Consider the following 19,954-nt stretch of genomic DNA (forward strand, 5'->3'; position numbering starts at 1 on the left):
TTTTCAAATGGCCACAGAAAGTTTCTACATGGGTGAAAAGTTACTAACACATTTCTGCAAAAGGGGAAACCATATTTCTGCTAAGTCTTAAAGCTCCAACGTTTGTGCCTAATAGAATTTTAATATGCTGATAAGAAAAGTCCATTGTTCTGTCTGAATTTCGGGATGAATAATGTCATGCTAGGTGGTAATTTTAAAATTGAATTATTACAGGAAAAATGAGGTCAAGCCGCAGAGTTTAGTATAAAACTTTATGGTGACTTCATCTAAATGTATCATCCCAAACTCATAGGACGTTGTCTTTCATAAAGTTAATACCGTTTGAGTTGTAGTTCTTGATTTTAGAGTTAGATTTGTGCTAGAATATCCTGCTGTCTCCTGAGGCCAATACTGCTCTCAGACCTGGGCAAGCTTAGGGAGAGAAGCAAAGTGTTCACTACCACTTTTCGGACTTGAGTTTTCACATCAAGCGTCCATCTTGTCACTGTAAGTGGCTCACACTACCACCACACTGACCTTGAGGTTAGAGTGAAAGTCACCATACATGCCTAGGGATGCAGAGGTGGGTCTACGTGAAGATGATGATGCTGGTGGCGGTGATGGTGGTGATGGTAACACTGAGAATAATTGTTCTTGACATTAAAAAAGCATTTCCACCTACCATACGTGGAAATTCAAACCATTATCATTGTTATTAATAATATTACAATAGGCTCGGCGCCTATAGCTCAACCGGCTAAGGCGCCAGCCATGTACACCTAAGGTGGCGGGTTCGAATCCCCAGCCCGGACCCGCCAAACAACAATGACGGCTGCAACCAAAAAATAGCCGGGCGTTGTGGCGGGCGCCTGTGGTCCCAGCTACTTGGGAGGCGGAGGCAGGAGACTCGCTTGAGCCCAGGAGGTGGAGGTTGCTGTGAGCTGTAATGCCACGGCACTCTACCCAGGGGGACAGCTTGAGGCTCTGTCTCAAAAAAAACAAAAAACAAAAAAATAATAATATTACAATAAATATAGAACTTAAAGTTGGAGATGTAAAAGGACCCAGAGCATTTTCCCCAGCAAAGCTTCTTGACTGTGCCCTTTCTTCCACCCCTAATAAATGAGCGCCATTTCTGTTTTCCTTTCTGCGTAGCAAACAATGGCAGGCAACTGATTTGTTTCCACTGTATCTGTTCCAAGTTGTTCTTGTTCCCGTCTTCCTGTAGGAGTGAATTTTTCCTTCACTGATGAATGAGTCTATGTAATTTCTTTCCAGCTTAGTTTCTGATACATTTAACAGAGGGGAAGAAATTTCCACCACTAACGTAAGGCCAGTAAGGGCCTTAAGAAGAAAGATGGCTCTGCATCTTGTAGATTTTACTAATGGGGAAGATGTTAATTTCACATTTCATTCTGCTACACAATCTATTTGACACTAGCCAGTTCAGTAAGTTTGCAAAGGCAGAGTGGTGTGGGGCAACAGTTGTGAGTCTGGGCTGGGCCTTGGCTTTCAGCTTGCCCACCCTACTCCTTGCAGGGGAGAAAATGAAGACCAAGAACTGTGAAGGGCATGAGACAGCATCACAGAAGAGGAGAGCCAGTCTGAAGCAATGCCCTCAACTCAGTATGTCTGTTTGAGGGGAAGGACCAGAGGCCTGGGCTTGGAGTGTCCTGCCGGGTTTGATAGGACACAGAAGCCTGAGGTCTCCTTTAGTGATGAAAACATTTACCTTGATAGGTAAATGTTGCATAAAGAGACTCCGAGAGAAAAAATTATATTTCTCATGATGACAGATTATTTTATTACTTACAAAACATTCAAGCATTGAAAAGCTCAAGAAATATAATAGGCATATCAAAAATTCTCTGTGTGAACTAAAATAAAATCTTAAGGCTCCTGCCCTGGCAGCCCCTCCTCTGGGCCAAGTGGATTCCCTAAAACTGAGTTACTAGCCATGAGAAGGAGATCAGACTTGCCTAGTCATATCCTCCTCCATTTTTAGACACGTCCTTTGAGACTCATTAATACGCCTAAGGCTATGCGAGACATACCTGTAGGTCCTCAATATACTTAATAAACCACTTGGGTTTGAGCATAACTCCTATAGTTTGTCACTGATTAACAGATCCGACCTTAACTCTGTGTTCCTTTTCACTGACAGAACTCTTTCATTTGATTGTCAACTGCAGACTCTTTAAACCCACCTATAACCTGTAAGCCTCAACCTCCCCCCCCCAAGTCCCACCTTTTGGGGCCAAACCACTGTTTGCTTTCCACATACTGATTTATGACTTTACCTTTAATTAGTGTCTCCCCAAAATATGTAAACCCAAACTGTTACCCTACCATGCCTGCCCACTTGGTCAAAGCTTCTTGGGTGTGGCTCTAGGTCATGGTCCTTGAATTTGCCTCAGAACAAACTTCTTTAAATTATTTTTCAAAGTAAGGCTTCTCTTTCATTGACATCTGAAAAATTCCTCTTTTAAGACAGTAAATGGGAAAAATAAAGCTGAGAGATAGGAGGAGTTGACACCAACTTATACAAGGTTTCTTAAAATGGTGTAAGTCGGGGGAGTGCTGGGTGGAAGTGGGCAGAACTGAATTATGTCACTAACTTACTGTGTGGGCAAGTCACATCACCTCCCTACACTTCAGAGTCATCTCTTGTAGAATAATAGTTTTAAACTAAACAATTTCGAAGGATTCCTATAACCATAAAGATTTCCACATGAAGTTATTCCAACCACCTGCAAATTCTCAACAGCTTCTTCCCACCCACTTGTTGATTATGATCACTCAAGAGAGTGCACTGAGTCTTTTCCCATTTTAATTAAAATCTTTTTTTTTTTTTTTTTTTTGAGACAGAGCCTCAAGCTGTCACCCTGGGTAGAGTGCTGTGGCATTACAGCTCACAGCAACCTCCAACTCCTGGGCTCAAGCGAGTCTCCTGCCTCTGCCTCCCAAGTAGCTGGGACCACAGGCGCCCGCCACAACGCCCAGCTATTTTTTGGTTGCAGCCATCATTGTTGTTTGGCGGGTCCGGGCTGGGGATTCGAACCCGCCACCTTAGGTGTACGTGGCTGGCGCCTTAGCCGGTTGAGCTATAGGCGCCGAGCCTTAATTAAAATCTTAGCTTGTCTGAAAATGATTCCTATCAAGCCTAAGATCCAGAAGTCTATGCTAATTAACATAGATTGGTATTCTCAACATTCTCTGTCAAATCATATTTTATCTTCCACCTTGGAGACAAGTACTCTTCAACTTCTTGTTATTTCTGAGTTGTCTCTAATGGTTGACACATCTCTGGATGTACATGATGTGTGGCTTACTTTGTTTCCCAGATCTTTTAAATTAAAAATAGGCCAAAGAATGATTTTTTTCAGTACTCCATCTAATGCCACCAACCAAGCCACCAGATGGTCTTTTGTCCTGAGGATGGCCTTTCAGGCTGAAACATTCTGTTTGGAATAAACAGATTTTGAATGCCAAGTCTCAGAGTACCGAGGCTTGCATTTTTCTGACTGCTTTCCTATTTTAATGAGAAACTACATTTCATACCTACAGCATACATCTTGAGAAACTTCAGGAAGGTAGTGGCAACGTTGATGATGATGACAGGTAATGTTTACTGAGGGTTTATGACCTGCCAGGCACTATGCCAAGTATCCTAAGAAATGTATTTGGTTTTTGTCTCCAGTTAGTTACTAACACATTGCTCCTAAAATCCTAGGAATTTTCTGCATAATTGAAGTGTCTTTTGGTATTCATAGAAGCTCCTTTTAATCATCCCTGAGTTAAGAGGGGCCTAAGGGTAGGGCCCCTAGGTAGCTCAGGACAGGGCTGGTCACTAAAAAGAGGAGTGATTCTCAAGGAGGAACTTTTCAGCCCCACTCACCATTCTCTGGGGAAGGGCTGGAGGTTGAGCTCTGTTACTACTCTGGAATGATGAGATTCCAGGTTAGTGAACACACTGAGAGGCTGGAGGGTGGCACACCCAGATAGGGCACGGGAGCTCTAAGTACCGGCCCCTCCATGCCTTGCCCTATGCTTCTTTTCCATCTGAATGATGTGGTTCCTATTTGGGAAGGAGAGCTTTATTTCTCATTAAGGGTTGCAGCCTGCATCCCAGCAGTCTGGGAAGCATCGTCTTGGGTAGAAACCAAGAGCAAGCACTTTGAGGGAAGGGCAAAGGGAACGGGAATTTATGCTGAGCAGGAGGGGCTGAATATACATATTTAATAAGCTGTTGGAGGAGTCATGAATATTTATGAAAGGAGAGACATTTGCATGTGCAATGGAGCTTCACACCTTTTCACAAGCCCTATGTTTAAAAAAAAAAAAAAAGAGGCTGCATTAGCATGACTCCAAGGGTGAGTTTTCAGCCCTATGACAGCAAAAGGTGAAGCAGAGGACACAAGAACCTGCTCTGATCAACCTCCATAAACCGGTCAAAAAAACCGACTCCATGGCCTCCATTCTCTTATCAGGAAGGAATGCTGATCAAAAGGGAGGCACAGCATTAGGAGTTTGGTTGAAATTTCAAAGGTTTAGTTCTCATTTAACCCTTAGGGGGAAAAGCCTAGGTGGTTAGAAGGGAGCAAGTACTGGGTCATTACAAAAGTTTTGAGATAACCAAAAATTAAGAAACATTACCATCTACATGATGGAAACAAATCAACACACACATTAACACTGCTAAGCAGAGCTATTTGAAACTTGCACGAGTGAATAAGAAAGGAGTGTCTTGGTTGTGAAATGATGGACTGTGACATAATCTGTCTCAAAACGTTCACAGTGACCCACCTATAATGAGGTGTGTCCAACCTCCCATTCCATCACAGCTGGGAATTCAGTTTTGAATGTTTCTCTGGGGTCCCCTGGGTCAAGAAGGGATCTATTTGGTTGGCTAGGAGGCTTAGGATTTTATTTTTATTTCTCAGCTCTTTCTGAGCTGTATCCTTTGTAATAAATCAGTAAACACAAATATTTCCTGAGTTCTGTGAGCCAATCTAGGAAACAGTGTAGAAGCTGTAGACTTATAGCCAGATGGTCAGAAGGTCAGTGTCCCTGGACTTGAAACTAGTGTCTGAATTTGAGTAATGAACCCCTAAATTTTTGGAATCTGACACTAACTCCAGGTACTGTCAGAACTGGATTGTTAGACACCCAGTTATGCCTAGAGAATTGGAGAATTGGAAAATTCCCCAGAAAGACACGGTAATATCTCATATGGAATCCTCACAACAACCATATAAGGTAAGTACTATTATGCTCAGAATTCAGATGTGGACCCCGGAGCTCAAATAGATTAAGTTGCTTCTTCAAGGTCACACAGTTAATGGTATAGGCAGGATTCAAACTCCAGCCATCTGACTCTGGACCTATTTGACACCTTAAAGAATGAATGGAGAATGGAATGGGTCCCATACCTGCAAGGGCCTCGATATATCAGCAGCAGAAAGACTCAGTTGTTGAGTTAGTTGGTCTTAACTTGTTCATGCAACAAGTGTTTATGAAAAGTCTATCATGTCCTTAATGCTGTGAGGGATCAGAATGACTGAAGATGACTAAGACAGAGTCCTCGCACTATGAGCTATTACCAGAAGCAGCTATGTGTGCATAAACAAGATAGAACGCGGTCCATGCCCTGGGAAGTCCAAAGAATGGGCAATTCAGAACAGGTCAACCAACTCAGTCTGGAGTGACCATCAGACAGATGCAAGCTCTGTAAATAACTTTTCCTTTCTTGCTCATCTGAAAAACTAACGCGACCTCTCCTCAGGGAGTCATTTCTTTGTCTTTGTCTGCACGTGTCTTAACAGAAATGCATGTTAAAAGCCAAATGCTTGTTGTCTGCTGGCTGTGAGTGAACATGCTATTTAATACATTGTCATTTTGAGTGAAGCCAAGAAATTCCTACCCTCAGTGTGAGGCAAGAAGCTCTCTGCCTATGAGATGCAGGGTCCTCTGCAATTGTAGCCAGAGTCTCTCTCTCTTTGCTGAGTTGAAGAATGAATCCACCAACCACCACAAGTAAGTGAAAGGACAAATTTTATTGTTAGATAGAGGAGGAAAAAAGGACAAAGCTTTCAGCATGCAGAAGGAGGGGTTCCCAAGTGGATAACCCATGTAGACCTTCTGGCTTGTGGTTTATATACAGCTTTTTCTGTAGGCAGGGGGGCTTGGGGAGATAGAATGTCACAACCTTTTGGTGCCATAAGGGAAGAAGTAAATTTTAAAACGGCCCTTGTGCAGCAATGCAGGCATGGTTTGGTTAGGGTGTGTGGAGCATAAGGTGACCAGATGTCCCGCTTTTGGCAGGACAGTCCCCATTTACAATTTGTTCTGTGTCCCACTGCATTTTTAAAAAGTCCCAATTTTTAGAAAGAGTGCACAACAAGCTAGGGAACAGTGGGAGCCATATATTCCCAGGAAGAGAATATACGGTTTATGGCTGTCATGTGGCTATTGCACCAGGATATGAGTTTTATATTATTTTTGTTAATTTTATAATGTTAAACTTTAATAATAACAAATAATTGTTGAGAACTGATTATCGAGAACTGCTTATCAAAGTTTGCATTGTTGATCAGTTGTTAGAATTCAACCACCATTGTTTGGACTTAATGAACAATGGCATTTTTTGGCATTGGCAACCATGAAAACATTTTGTAACTCTCTCAGACAATACACATCGTACTGCATGCTAGTGCTAGTTAAACAAGTGATGTCAACAAAGCAGCTATTCAGATAATTTAGGTAAGTAATTTATTTACTTATTTCATGAATTTACTCGTACTAGGCCAGGCCAGTCTGGAGCTTGTAATCCTAGCACTCTGGGAGGCCAAGATGGGAGGATTATTGAGCTCAGGAGTACAAGACCAGCCTAAGAAAGAGCAAGATGGGCTTGGCGCCCATAGCACAGTGGTTACAGTGCCAGCCACATACACCGAGTCTGGTGGGTTCAAACCCAGCTCAGCCCAGGCCAGATTAAAAACAAAACAAAACAAAACCATGACAACTGCAACAAAAAATAGCCAGGTGTTATGGTGGGCACCTGTAATCTCAGCTACATGGGAGGCTGATGCAAGAGAATCACTTAAGCCCAAGAGTTGGAGGTTGCTGTCAGCTATGACGCCACCGTACTCTACCCAGGGTGACATAGTGAGACTCTGTCTCAAAGAAAAAAAGAAAGAAAAAGAAGGAGCAAGATAATGAGCACCTGTAGTCCCAGCTACTCAGACGGCTGAGGCAGGAGGATCACTCGAACCTAGGAGTTTGAGGCTGTAAGCTAGGCTGATGCCTTAGCACTCTAGCCTGGGCAACAGAGGGAGACTCAGTCTCAAAAAAGAGTCACTGAACTAAGTGTTCTCTAAATGGGCCTTCCAGCCATACAATTCTAATTAATAAACATTAGAATAAAGGATTATACCCTGTCTATTTCTTCCAGAGTATTTGAGCTGTGCTGTGTCACCAATGGCTTATAAAAGCTTTATCAATAAACACCTACATAGCTGTCAGGTATGCTGAAGTTTTATGTGTTTCATGTGTCTGTGTTGTACTGTTGGTGTTTACCCTGTCCTAATGCCTACAGTTGTATGGGCCACTGATTTGAAGCCCTTTAGGTCCCTATAAAATGTTCGGCATTTTGTTCTGAACATCTCTTCATGTGATAATAAGTTTGCTCCTTCTTGACCTTCTCTAACAGGTCTGCTGTTTCTAATTCGTACCTCCTCTTACCTATCAAGAAAGCTCACATCAGCCTAAATAACAGAGAGGCTTTCTAAAAGGAAAGATGTGTACTGGGGAATAAAGCTTTGCAGTGCGAACGCACTGCCATGGTAAACTACATATGTATTCAGAGGGGTAAAGGAAGTCAAAGGGTTTTAAAGGAAAACACTCAGGATTACATAATTATTTTGAAATAATTATCTTTGGCTATGAAGATCAGTAACAAGGATGGTGCCATTCTGAGCCTGGACAGCCAGTTGCTGGGGAGATGTCCTTGCAGGAGCATTTTCTGGTGTAAGGTTGTGATGGCCTTTGTGCAAGGTTGTGGGTTTTATAGAGTCTCTTTTGTTCTCAGGCATGTGAGTGGGAGAACGCTCTCCTCGTGGCCTTTCCTGGCTCTATTTGTCGGGGTTTTCTTAACATGAGTGACTTTATTTTGATTCTGACAACTTTTACATCCAGATACTAAGACTTTCTGGTTTAGTACTACAAATTAAGAAAAACATAGTAAAGGCCAAAATGTCTCTCCTGTTCCTGAGGACCAGTATATAAACTGGTCCCCATGGCCCTGGACTTGACAGCTCGTTGTATCCTTGCAGGAGCTCTCCCTGCCCCCAACAACTAGCAGAATTCAGACTGCAAAAGACTGAGTTTAATGGAAGCGATGCAGCATACTGTGTTTAAGGGATTTGAATACCTGGGTGTGTTTATGAAACATGAATAAATTATGACTTGCTGTCTAAAAATCTCCTTTGAAAGAGGCTGCTCTGTGCCCTAAGCCAGAACCTGACCTTTGTGATATAACTCACAAAGCCAGGCTGCCCCTGCCTGTGGCTTTGCTTATTCAACACCTGTGATGTGACACTAATTGTTTTGTTTTGGGGGGAGTCTCTTCTTCTAGCCTAGCCTTCAGGAAGCAACCTGTAAAGGGAAATGCTTGTCACAGTCAGCTCTGTGACCCTCTCTCTCAAGCCGCCTGCCTGGGATGCTGTGGCTAGAATCACCCTGCACTGATGGAGCACTTGAAAACTGGCTTCACTGTATTCTCTCGTCTCTCTGCTCAGGCCGGCAGCCTCAGGGTGTTGCTCCCCAGCAGTGAGAGATGAGATGAGCCAATTCAGAGGTGGGTGCTGGGAGGTCAGCCTGGAGCAGGAGCCAAGGTTGACTTGGACCTCGCATATCTGCAGGCTGGTGAGCGCAGCCAGGCAGAAATGCTCCGACTAGACTGAGGCCAGATCTCACCTACATCAAGGCAAGTAGAAAAGTGGCCCTTGTTAATGACTACTCTTGACCATATGACGGCTACACTGAAATATTAATTACTCTACTCTGTAGAGAGTCAGTCTTAAAATGTGCTTTCCCTGAGAATGTCCACCATGCAGAAAATGGAAGCATTTTTAAGTGTTTTGCTATTTTCAACTATTGTAACATCATTGACTTCAGTTGTTTTTTTTTTTAATTTTTAAATTTAATTATTTTTATAAAGGAGAGACAAGGTCTCACTATTTTGCCCAGATTACTCTTGAACTCCAGGCCTGAAGTTATCCTCCTGCCTCAGCCTCCCAAAGTGCTAGGATTAAGGACATGAGCAACCATACCTGGCCTCTGCTCTTCATTTCTTCAGAAAGTTTTCATCTCGCCTTTCTCTCCCTAACTCTGGCTAACATCCTCATTCAGGCCCTCACGGACTCACACTTGAATTAATTACTATTGTAAGATCCAGGTTAGAAACAAAATACAGAAGGGTGAGATATATTCCTTTTCTCACAGGTCAAAAACCTTACAACCTCTTCAACAAAGAATGTTTAATTCTCTGATGATTGCTGTAGGACAAGTCAAAAGTCTAGGATTATCTAAAGTTCACCAGGTAAACACTTGGGAGGGTCCTACTCCAGACCCAATCCCCACCCACACTCCTGGCCATGCACCTGTCCTCTGCTTTATGTGCTCCTCAGTGGAGAGTATCTGTCAGCCCTACTGCCTTGGGGAGGCTGGGTGGAAGGAGGAAGGAGAGACAGAGTTGGAGAGGGAAAGACAAGCTTAGCCTCCAGAATCTGCAGGCAGATTCAGCCGGTTCAGCCTCCCAGCTCTGCAAATATCCTAGGGCACTTGGCCATAACCCTTTATTCAAGAACCATTCAAACTTGCTCAGTATTTGGAAATTGCCTCACAGTATGCTGATCCAAATCCTGCTTTTCAAGGACATAGGTTTAAAAAAGAAACTTTAAAAATATAACATGGATGGGAGTTGGCTATGTGTTGAAATTTCATATGTTGCAGTAAGTATAGTCATGGGTTCCTTAATGACAGGTAAGTAACGTGCTGTTAGGCAATTTTGTCCTTGTGTAAACACTGTAGAGTGTACTTACATAAGCCTAGCTGACGGCTCGGCACCTGTGGCTCAAGCGGCTAAGGCGCCAGCCACATACACCTAAGGTGGCGGGTTTGAATCCCGAGCCCGGGCCCGCCAAACAACAATGATGGCTGCAACCAAAACATGGCCAGGCGTTGTGGCGGGTGCCTGTAGTCCCAGCTACTTGGGAGGCTGAGGCAGGAGACTTGCTTGAGCCCGGGAGTTGGAGGTTGCTGTGAGTGTGATGCCATGGCACTCTACCCAGGGGGATAGCTTGAGGCTCCATCTCAAAAAAAGAAAAAAAAAAAATAAGCCTAGCTGACTACACACAGCTATATGGTATGGCTGATTGCCCACAGGCGACACACCTGTACAGTGTGTTATTTCACTGAATACTGTAGGCAACTATACCACATTGGTAAGTATGTGTATATCTGAACATAGACAAGGTACATAAAAATATAGTGTCTAGGGCAGTGCTTATGGCTCAGTGAGTAGGGCGCCGGCCCCATATACTGAAGATGGTGGGTTTGAACCTGGCCCTGGCCAAACCAAACTGCAAAAAAAAAAAAAAATAGCCAGGTGTTGTGGCAGGGGCCTGTCGTCCTAGCTACTTGGGAGGCTGAGGCAAGAGAATCACCTAAGCCCAGGAGCTGGAGGTTGCTGTGAGCTGTGATGCCACAGCCCTCTACCGAGGGTGATAAAGTGAGACTCTGTCTCTAAATAAATAAATAATAAAAATATAGTGTCTAGGCCACTTACCATGAATAGAACTTGTAGCACTGGAAATTGCTCTGGGGGAGTCAGAGGGTGAGTAGTAAGTGAATGTGAAGGCTTGTCCAAATTTTTTTTTCTTTCTTCAATAATAAATTAACCTTGATTCACCATAGTGTTTTTACTTTATAAATTTTTAAAATTATTTTTAACTTTTTGACTCTTTCATATCATAATAGCATTTAGTTTAAAACATACATTCTACAGCTATCCAAAAACATTTTGAATTAAAATTTTTTTAATTAAAAATTTTTTTAATCTAACTTTTTTGTCAAAAACAAACATACAAACACACGCATTAGCCTATGCCTACATAAGGTCAAGGTCATCACGATAATACTAGGTGACAGGAATTTTTTAGCTACATTATCATTTTACAGAACCACCATTGTATCAGTATTACAAGGTCTGACAAATAAGTTTGAGAACTCATGCTAGAGAAAGTGCTGCACCCCTCACTGCTGACTATCACCACACTCACCTTTCAAGTGCTCCCTTGGGAAGCTATGTACCAATGCCAATGCCTAGTCCACACTTCAGAGCAATTTTGGAACTCTTTTTCTGGAATGCCCATCAGAGCTGTTGTCACGCAAGGTCTGACAATTAAGTTCTCAAACTCATCCCTGAAAAAGTGCTGCATACTTCATTGCTGAATATCCTTCAAAGGTGACCATAGAGAAAGCTTCCAACCCTTAAGAAGCTTTTATCAATGCCAACACCTAGTCCACCCCTCAGAGCACTATTTCTACAACAAGTTCACAAACTTAGCTGTCAGTTCTCATTTATATGTGTTCCGACATTGACTTACATATCATTATAGGGTGCAAGACTGTACTTAAATTGGATTCCAGCACTATCTCATACAATGACATTTGTAGTTAAAACACAGGGTCTTAATCCAGAACTTCTTTCCTCAATTTTTTACTCTAGAACAGGGGTTGGAAAACTATATCCCACAAGGCCACCATCTGTTTCTATAAATAAAGTTTTATTGGTATGCTGCCACAGACACTCATTTACATATCTCCTATTACCACTTTTTCTACAACAGCAGAGTTGGGTAAATAAGACCGAGGCCCTATGGCCTATAAGACCTAAAATATTTGCTATCTAGCCCTCGCCATCTCCTGCCCTAGAACTACCAAAAGATCATGATAAGTCCAGATGCTCCTTCCACAGGCAGGGCAGTGGTTCCAGCACATGGGCTTTGCCTCCAGACCAACTAGAGCTCAAACCCAGGTCTCTTACTAGCTGTGGGATCTGGTGTAAATGTGCAGCCTTGTCCTTCTCTGCTGCAAGGGACAGATATTTCAGCTCAAACCAAATAAAAAGGTTATAACGAGCGTCATCTCATATAACAAAAAGTACAGAAGTAAAACAAACTTTCAGGGTTAGGAGATTCAAAGACTCCCAGGCCCCAGGTCTCTAGCATCTCTCTGTCTCTCTCTCTGTCTCTGTCTCTCCCCCCCATTCTCTGTGATGCCTGTCTGCTCAGGCAGAGTGCTGGAGAGAGGCAGCAGTGCCAGGCAACACGTGTAGACTTAAAGTTATGTTCAGAGGAATAGAGAGGCCATCTTTCCCTTTGGTCCTCTCTTGAGAACAAGGACCAGCTTCCCACAGTCCAACAGCTTGTCTTCCCTCATCTCTCATTAGCAGGTCACATGGCCATCCTTGAGCTGTTCATTGGAAAGAAGAGTGGGATTATCCTTACACCAGTCAGGCCCCATGTAAAACCGGAGGTGAGGACAAGCATCCCAGAGACGCAGAGCTGCATAAAGAAACGGTGAATGCCTAAAAAAACTGGGGCTCTGTTCCCGAGAAAGCAATGACCAGAGTCCATGACCTGGCCATTAAAATGCCTCGCCCCTCTAAACTCCTTTCTAGAACCACTTTGTTCTGCTCTAGATACTTTTATCAAATGATCTCATTCTCACCTACATTTTCAAATGTCAGCTTATGAACTATTGGTTTATAAGTTCATATTTTCAGCCCAATACCTTTTCCCTGGGATCAGATCTATATATCAAACTGCCTTCTTGAAATCACCTTTTGGATTTCCCAAAGGCACTTCAAGTTCAGCTTGTGTAAAAGCAAACAGAAGGTCTTCAAGACCTTCCACCACCCATAATCAACCCTCATTTCTGCCCTGATATTCTCCCAGGCCAATTTCTTCAAATGTTTTCCCTGAACTCTCTTCTAGTATTCTTATAGTTTCATGTCTTAAGTTTAAATCTTTTATCCAGTGAGAATCAATTTTTGTTAATGGTGAAAGGTAGGGGTCCAGTTTCAGTCTTCTACAGGTCACCAGGCAGTTCACCTAGCACCATTTGTTAAATATGTAGGGAGTCTTTCCACCACTGAATGTTTCTGTTAGGCTTATCAAAGATCAAATGACAATAAATAGCTGGGTTCATCTCTTGGTTCTCTCTTCTGTTCCATAAATCTACCTCTCTGTTTTTGTGCCAATACCACGCTGCAAAAAGACAACCTTCAGAATGGAAGAAGATTTTTGCAGGTTATGCTTCCGGCAAAGGCCTGATAACTAGAATCTACAGAGAACTCAAACTAGTCAATGTGGAAAGAACAAATAACTCCATTTCTACGTGGGCAAGAGACTTGAATAGAAACTTCTCTGATGAAGACAGGTGTGTGGCCTACAAACACCTGAAAAAATGCTCATCATCTTTAGTCATCAGAGAAATGCAAATCAAAACCACTTTGAGATATCATTTAACTTCAGTAAGACTAGCCCACGTCACAAAATCCCAAAACTACACATGTTGGCATGGATGCAGAGAGAAGGGAATGCTTCTACACTGCTGGTGGGAATGCAAACTAATACGACCTTTTTGGAAAGAAGTTTGGAGAATATTTAAGGAACTAAAAGTAGACCCATTCAATCCTGCAATTCCTCTACTAGATATATACCCAGATGATCAAAAATCATTTTACACTTGATAATATCCAGCAGGTTGTCTTCCTTTATGTCACAAGCTCCAGAGTCCAGTGTGAGGGCAGTTGAGGGCTGAGGCAAATGTCATGTGCCTATGCATTAGCTGCAAGAGATGTGGTGAAAGCAAGCTTTCAGTTTCAGTAGTGGGAGGAAGTCTCTGCTGCCCACAAAAATTCATCAATTGAGAAGTTCCCAAAACAAAGGAAGGGTACCCACATACTGGGTCCATCACAGTAAGGACGGGTGTCCGTGAGATGAGGCTCCAGAGGTACACAGTAAACAGAGGCTTATTTCAAGGACTGGGGTCTTCTAAAATTGGTGGGAGTATTTTAAAGGATCTTAAACTGAGACAAAGTAGTCTCCATTTTAGTAAGAAAGATCCCTCTGGAGAACTGATAGGATGGAGTGAGAAAGGCTATGGGTGCACCTGTATGCTGCCAAATCTTTTAATAAATTCTTCTTCCACAAAAATTGGCTAGAATTTTTTTCCCCTGTTATTTGCAGTTAAGAACCCAGAGTAACACATTAGCCGTTATTTATTTCCTCATACTGGCCACATTTCTCTCTGCCACAGGACCTTAGCACATGCTCTTTCCTCCATCTGCCTGGAACATGCTTTGTATTTCTTCTAGTTATTTTCTAGGTGTCCTTCCTTCCTTCCCTTTTTTTTTTTTCTTGACAAAGTGTCACTCCCCAGAGTGCCATGGCATCAGCCTAGCTCACAGCAACCTCAGATTCCTGGGTTCAAGTGATCCTCTTGCCTCAGCCTCCTGAGTAGCTGGAACTACAGGAGCCTGCCACAACACCCAGATAATTTTTCTATTTTAGTCTCATTCTTACTCAGACTGGTTTCAAACTCCTGAACTTAAGGGATTCTCCTGTCTTGGCCTCCTACAGTGCTAGGATTACTAGAATAAGCCATCCACCCAGCCATTTTCCGTTTTGTTCTTAGGCACTCAGTTCAATTGTCTCCTTAGGGAAACTTTCACTACTCCACCATTAAATATTTATTCACTTGGTACCATTGGCTTCCTGAGAGCAAGGACATACCTGTTTGGGTCAACATTTTGTTTCCAGGGACCAGTTCTGTGGCTGGAGCATAATGAGCACACAATAAGCATTTGTCAAAGGAATATACGAAAGAAGGAATTGAAGTCTTTTCTTCAACTAGTCAAGAAATTACCGTGAGGAATAAAATGAGCAGATATGTGAAGCAGACATCAGAATTTTTGGCAGAGATAAGACCAGTGAATGTTTATTTCCTTCCTTCGGGCTCTTTTCCCTCAAACCCCAGCTTATCTCCCGCTTCTTCTTGGTCTTCAGCTAAATAGGTAAAGGATCTTTTCTCTAAAGAAAAGCGTATTTTATAAATTCTCAGGGCATAGTTGATGGCACACGTGGAAGGCACTAAACCGAAAATTTTCATTACTTTGACTCTTGGTTCATCAAAACTAAATTACTAAATTGAAAAAAGGCTTTTAAAGTCTGTGCCATCCGAAGAATCCACATCTCTCCCAAAGTTCTGGCTTGTTAGAGCTCTTACTGTTCTGATACCTCCACTGAAGGCAGGCCTGCAAAAGCTCTCTCAGCTAAAAAGTGCCTTTTGTTCTGAGCTTCTTTTGTAAAGCATAGGCTTCCGTGCAGACTCTTTCCCATCCCCCTCACTGATTAATGTATTCAGTTTCACTCCTTGTTCTTTAGAAGCTGCTTCGGGGTAGTGATATAAGGATATGTACTAAATATATATCATTACATGATGATTTACAAGAAAGGGTGATCCACGTGAAATGCATGTGCACACATAGCGTGAACTGGGATGTTGGCACCAGCCCACCCGCCCGCGCACAACTTCTCTGAGCTGTTGCCATGGCACTTCTTCAACAATGAGCAAGACTCCCTGCCTGGATGCTATTGTTCTTCTAGAGATTCTCCAGCACCTGCCAGGTCTGTTTAAATGTCAGACACCAGAACAAGTCCCCTAACTACTTTATTATTCAGTTTTGGTCTAGCTGAACACAAAGCCACCCGTTAAGAAAGCCACCTGTTAAGAGTACAGGCTCGGCGCCTATAGCTCAACCGGCTAAGGCGCCAGCCATGTACACCTAAGGTGGCGGGTTCGAATCCCCAGCCCGGACCCGCCAAACAACAATGACGGCTGCAACCAAAAAATAGCCGGGCGTTGTGGCGGGCGCCTGTGGTCCCAGCTACTTGGGAGGCGGAGGCAGGAGACTCGCTTGAGCCCAGGAGTTGGAGGTTGCTGTGAGCTGTGATGCCACAGCACTCTGCCCAGGGGGACAGCTTGAGGCTCTGTCTCAAAAAAAAAAAAAAAAAAAGAGTACAGGTTCATCAAAGGCATCAGAGGGAGACACTTCCCATTCAGAGGATTTCAATGGCTGGTGTTCATTCACTTAATCTTTGGTTAGTTCAGAAATGGTGAAATCTTTTTTTTTAATCTGCTGATTTCTAGTTCTCCATTGTGACGGCTAAGAGGCAGGAAGTCTAAGTTACATCTGCAAGAAGGCAGCCCAGTCCAAGTCGTATGTTATGTAACTTACCCTATGAAGACTGTACAAATGCTCAGCCAGGAATTGAGCTAATTCAGTGCAGCGAATGGCTGGGAAGCCTTTTCTCCCTCATCCACTGAAATTAGAGCAATTGCCCATTTTTGTCACATAAACTGAGACACATAACATTCTGTAAATTATTCTTCCTACCAGGGTAGGAGGAAAATACAATAAAAGGAAGTCATTTATATAGTGAAGAACATCCTAGCAATAAGGCTGTCCTAGACTGATGCTATTTCAATTTTTTTAATCTTGAAAATTCAGTAAACTACATGAGAATCCTCCTTTAAACCCTTTCAAATGCGAGAGAGCTCCTGGCGGTAGGTTGAGGGCATGCCCAACAATGGCTTTATAACACTGCTGAATATCAGCCTTCTCTGCGATGCTGATGTGATTAGGTGTGTGGGCTTTTTCTTTTTATATCCACTCCCTCTGCAATGTTTATTTGCTGCTGTAGGCCAAACCAGGACCTTGCTACACTGAGACCCAAACCCAGCCATTTAATCAGCCTTGCTTCTAGGAACACAAACACATTTTTCTCTTTTTTTCTGGGCCAGGTGTGTGTGTGTGTGTGTGTGTGTGTGTGTGTATGTGTGTGTGTGAATTTTCAATAAAACGGGAGGTTGCATTGATTTTGAATTGTAGACTTGAGTGCTAGTCATTTATACCCATTGACTAGCAGTTTAGCAAAGTATTTTCTTTCTCATTTGTATAATTAGAGTTGGATGAGATAATCTTTAAAATTTTGAAATAAAAATGGGATTGTAAGCCAAACCTAGACTGATAAGTTAAAATAGGCATTAACCAAAGATGTGACTTTAGAAGAAAAGCAGCTCACGCCTGTAATCCCGGCACTCTGGGAGGCGGAGGTGGATGGATTGTTTGAATTTAGGAGTTAGAAACCAGCCTGAGCAAGAGTGAGACCCCCCTCTCTACTAAAAATGGAAAAATTAGCCAGGCATTGTGACAGGCGCATGCAGTCCCAGAGATTAGCAAATATTGAATGAACAACTGCTTTGCGCCAGGCACTCCATAAATGATTTTGGTACTTTTTTTCTTTCTTTCTTTTTTTTTTTTTTTTGGTGACCCCAGGAAAAGGACTCCAAGGACTCAAATTCTGCCCATGGCCTTTATTGCTTTAAGCTATATAGGCCTAACCTTTCTAGGAGTCTTAGTCTGAATGACTCAGTTCAGTACGTAGTCTATAAACAGAAGTCTCTGGGTTCAAGTGCTTTCCTTCCAGCCCTTTCTTCTAGAAGAGTTCAAGTATGCAAAATGGCCTAACTGCCTGAGGCTAGCTGGCTCTAGAGCAGTGGTTCTCAACCTTCCTAATGAGATATATTTTCATTGTTACACAGGGACCGTGACCCACAGGTTGAGAACCACTGCTCTAGAGCATGTTCAGTGGGAATATGAAAAAATATTGAACAGGCTAGGCACAGTGGCTCATCCTGTAATCCCAGCACTTTGGGATACTGAGATAGAGGTATAGCTTGAGCCTAGAAATTTGTGACCAGCCATAGGGAGACCCCTGTCTCTACAAAAATAAAAAAATTAGCCAGGGGTGGCACCTATGGCTCAGTGGGTAGGGTGCCAGCCCCATATACTGAGGGTGGCAGGTTCAAACCCAGCCCCAGTCAAACTGCAACAAAAAAATAGCTGGGCATTGTGGCAGGCGCCTGTAGTTCCAACTTCTCAGGAGGCTGAGGCAAGAGAATTACCCAAGCCCAAGAGCTGGAGATTGCCGTGAGCTGTGACGCCACAGCACTCTACCGAGGGTGAAAAAGAAAAACTCTGTCTCTAAAAAAAAAAAAAAAGAAAAAAATTAGCCAGGTATGGTGGTGCACACCTATAATCTTAGCTACTCAGGAGGGTGAGGCCGAAGGAGCACTTAAGCTCAGGAATTCAAGGTTACATGAGCTATCACTGGGCTACTATATTCTAGCCTGAGTGACAGAGACTATGTAGCTTTAAAAAAAAAAAAGTTAACAATTGGTAGGGCACATGCTCTTATCAATCCAAATGAATTGAATGCTAGACATCATGATGGCCTGAAAAGTGTGAACAGAGTAATGGCATCCCTGAGTTCATTCTAACCTGGTGAAGCACAAGGCCACAGGGCCTTTGCATATGCAGTTCACTTGCCCTCTTCACCTAACTAATGCCTACTGGCTCACTCAGATGAGTCAATCTATGCCACAGGTACCCTGGAAAAACTAATTTTCTATGCAGGTCCAATTGTCCTTGGTCTCACCACTCCAGCAGCAGCACTCGTGAAAAACTAGCAATCAGCATAGCATTGAAACATTGCATCTGTAATTCTCTACATGGATGGGAATGAGGGGAGTAGTCTGGCAAAAACCCTCAAGGTAATCTTGTGATTCCCTCATCTCCACCCCTACTGAGAAAATCATTAGTTTATTAGGCACAGTCTCTGGCATAATGAATTATATGTAAAGATAATACTGAATCCAGATACAGTTCGTGTAATAAAATCGACATGCTCTTGGAAGTGGTTTGTAAGACAAATGTTTCTAACAAATCGTAATTTATCATTGGTTTTCATTAGAATTTCAAAGCTAATGTTACCACTGAGAAAATATGTGTAATAAAGAACAATTAAGATGTTATTCTGCAATCGAAAGGCCTGTATGATTCCAATTATACATTATGAAAAAACAAAATCACAGGACCAGAAAATAGGACACAAGTTCTAGAGTACTAGGGATGAGTGAAGGGGACTGATGGCAAAAGGTAGAAAGAGACTTCATGGTGACAGGAATATTTTATATCCTGATTATGTAGGTTATACAACTGTACATTTTTATCAAGATTCAAAGAAGTGGCAATGCCCATAGCTCAATAGGTAGGGCTCTGGCTACATACACCGAGGCTGGTGGGTTTGAACCCAAACCCAGGCCTGCTAAACAAGTTGACAACTACAACAAAAAACTAGCCAGGTATTATGATGGGTGCCTGTAGTCCCAGCTACTTGGGAGACTGAGGCAAGAGAATTGCTTAAGTTCAAGAGTTTGAGGTTGCTGTGAGCTGTGACACTATGGCACTCTACCAAGGGCAACATAGACTTCTTTGAAAAAAATTCAAAGAAGTATACACATTAGGAGGGAGAATTTTACTGTACTTGCATTATATCCCTATGAGCCTGATTTACTAGGAAAAAGAAAAACAGAAAAAATGCAATTAAAAGTGAAATATGGGACTGAAAACAAAACCCTAAGCTATCCTGCCAACAAAGGGGACCCTCCTCTCCACCAAGAGGACCCCAGAAAAACCTTAAAACTGAATTCCTGGCCACAACTGAAGGTATATATTTCTTATATACTTTAGAAAATAAGATACTAAATTATTAACAGGACCTCAAGTCACACAGAAAGAAGTTTAAGTCACCTGTAGGTCAACAATTCGCTCACCTGAGCCAGTATAGAATTCCAGGGACTTGTCTCAGATTAGCAGACTTTCTTATTGTATCATAAAACATTCCGGCTCGGCACCTATAGCTCAACCGGCTAAGGCGCCAGCCACGTACACCTAAGGTGGCGGGTTCGAATCCCCAGCCCGGACCCGCCAAAACAACAA

This window comes from Otolemur garnettii, unplaced genomic scaffold (assembly GCF_000181295.1).
Source record: "Otolemur garnettii isolate 467f Iridium unplaced genomic scaffold, OtoGar3 scaffold00012, whole genome shotgun sequence".
Taxonomy (NCBI): domain Eukaryota; kingdom Metazoa; phylum Chordata; class Mammalia; order Primates; family Galagidae; genus Otolemur; species Otolemur garnettii.